We start from the raw sequence: 3,162 nt of genomic DNA on the forward strand, positions 1-3,162 counted from the left end.
GAAAAACAGACAAAAACACAAGGAGGCCAATGAAAAAGGGAAAATGAACCCAACTAAAAACCCCAAACCACAACAAATTGCCTCACTAATTGATCACAACAGTGCTATTGTTTGAACATGCCCCTTTCAATTACAGATTCAATTACACAGAATGAGCAGTATGAGCTGTTGGGTCTGTTGGTTTTCTATGACTCTACAACACTTACTAGTAAATTATTTGCAATGTAGAAATATCAATTCTACCAAAAAATATGACTCATGAGGTTAGTGATGTTGGACGGCAATATTTTTAACACAACTGTTTATTTAAGTAAATAGGGGCAAAAAACGGAAGATCAAGCGTTCTGGATGTTAGACTACAAGTTTCGCTCAACTGTAACCTGGATTAAAGCAAAACTGGTATGCTACACTGGTGGATAAATTACGAATCCTTGGCCATGCCAAGAAGAATAGCCCTCAATTAGTTGGGGTTAGGCGTCAACAGCTTGAGTGGTTAAGGTCAGGATAGCCGATTGGACAGCGGACAGGACTTGTACATGTAGGCATAGATACCTGGCCAATAGTAGTGTGTGAATGCTACTGAAGGGCAGGTCTTGGCGTGGCCATATCCAACATCCGGTCTCAGAAAATTAAAGAAACTGTCATTTTCTTCATTTCTGTTTTCGATTTATTTATTTTTTATATAAAATATAAAATGAAAATCAGAGCATTTTTTAATTTTTGTCTCATTCCCTTTTGACAATGAAAAGGAAACAAAGCCTTGTAGTTCAATTTTTTTTTTTTTTTTTTTTTAAACAAAAATCAAACAACCACTCTTTTTTTGTTTTTTTAATACCCATTTTATGAAAGGAAAATCAAATGACCAAAAGATACACTGACCCAGTCCTTGCAACGTTCATGCAGTGTCTTTCAGTGGCAAGTGAAAGGATTATAATCCACAAAAAGTCACAAGAGCAAACATACGTCACACTGCAGTTATAAGCTTTAATTCCTTTGTGCAACTGAGAAGCAAGGGATATGAAACTCAAAAAAAGGTAAAGAATGTGGAGCATGGATTATACAGAAACTGTAACATTGTTTTAAGAGCATCTGCCCATTAGTAATTCACTGGCTACTGCAGTTGAATGATCTCAAATGGGAAATCATCTATTTATCATAAATTTATTTCAGTAAACAAACCAGTCAGATTGCACTAATGGAATATCAAATTATTTAATTCCCTCCAGAAAAGTGCCTCACTGAAGAGCAACAAGCTCGCAGATGGTCTTCTGCGATGGTTAAAAATGTATGTTTGTAGTCATTACCTTAAAGTTAGTGCACAGAGGCAGAACTCAGCACTTACTACCTCCTCAAAGCTCACAGCTCCATGAACTATATGAAAACAAGCTGCAATGCAAATATCTCTTTGTAATGAGTTTTAATAATAGGATACCTCTGCTTTGTTGCAAGATGCACTATGGGAGGAGGGGGAGGAGAGACACAGAAACACAGCAGGTGAGAGGTATGTTTTATCTTGTCTTTTGCTTTGATTAAATCCAACTGCTTTCAGTGAAAAATGCTCAAATGCTAAAACTGTGATGCATACTGAATATGCAAGCACATCATGATTATAGGGCATCTTACAAGGTATTTTTTATGTAGCTTTTTCTACATGATTTGGTCTTTTATCCACTCAAATGCTTCTTAGAGCACTGTAAACAGAGCTTTTGGAAAATTTATGATAGATGAAGAGTTTTAGAAATGCTGATGTGGGGATCACGTGATGCTTGCAACTAGATATACGCACATTTTCGCCTCCCTACTGGGTCGACGCGAAATAACTATTTGAAGTAACAATTTTGCCGGGTGATTCACTGCAACAGCTGTAATAAGTGTCAAAACTTTTTTGCAGCGCCCACATCGAGTAAGAAGAGAGGGGCGAAAGAAAACGGCTAGCAAGGCTAGTGCTAGTAGCACTGCTAATGTGGTATCTGCTGCTAGCCAAATCGACACTGAATACGACGAGGCTGAGCGTGATACGGAGCAGTTGGCTGCAGAATGTGAAGTGGAGCTGGAGGACGTCAACCTCCAGAGAGATGACATATTAATTGAGAGAGTGACTACCAACCTCGCTGAGATGCTAGACACCAAACTTGCTACTGTTGTTAAACCACTTCCGGAACTCTCACAGAAGCTGCACGGCATTTTGGAAAGAGTGGCGACTATAGAACAACGCGTATCTGACCTTGAAGATGTGTCAACGGTGACTGAGCCCAGACTGGGATCTTTAGAAAACGCTCTCAAAAAAGCACTGGAAAGCCTTGATAATTATTAAAATCAAAGTCGTCGCCAAAATATCAAGATCACAGGGCTTAAGGCTGGCTTTCAGGGTGGAAATCCAGTTACGTACTTTGAGAAATGGATTCCTGAAGTTCAGGACATGCAGCACAACAGGGTCAAGATCGACAGAGCCCATCGCACAGGACCCGCGTTCGGAGGAGGAGAGAAAAGTAGTTCTCGAGCGGTCCTAGTGAAACTACATAATTTTTCCGATAAACAGAAGGTCCTTAATGCCGCGAGGAACAAAGGCAGGCTGACGGTGGACGGTCAGGAGGTGTCCTTCTACCAAGATTTCTCAGCTGAAGTGATCAAGAAGAGGCAAGAGTTGGCAAACGCTCGGCGGAGGTTACGGGAAGCATCAGATACGCTTTTGCGTACCCGGCCGTCATACGGATGTTTTAGCAGAATGGGACTACGAAAACACTCTCCAACATGAAAGACGTCAACAACTACATTAAAGGACTGCCTGAGAGCTCAAACATAGGTAAATGACTTAGACGGTGCTCCGGTAATAGCAACGTCTGATTATTAATAAGCTCTGATGGCAAAAGACAGGACTTGAAAAGCGTTTAATGAGTGCTTGGACAAAAATAGCCTACTGGGCCTCATTTTCTGTTGCTCTCTTTTGGGGATTGAGACACCCAGTCCGTAGCAGTTTAAATGTATGTTTTAAGTAATGTTATCATCTGGCTTGTTACATTGACCAACGATCCAGTTGGGAAGGTTATCTCTTTTGTTTTCATTTTCTTTGCTACCCTACTTTCTTAAACTTGTTGTATTTATAGCGCCCCCTAGTGGCCAATGTTCGTGAAATTTGTTTAGCAGAGTCAGAGGGTCATGGCA

Source organism: Etheostoma cragini, chromosome 10, assembly GCF_013103735.1.
Source record: "Etheostoma cragini isolate CJK2018 chromosome 10, CSU_Ecrag_1.0, whole genome shotgun sequence".
NCBI lineage: Eukaryota > Metazoa > Chordata > Actinopteri > Perciformes > Percidae > Etheostoma > Etheostoma cragini.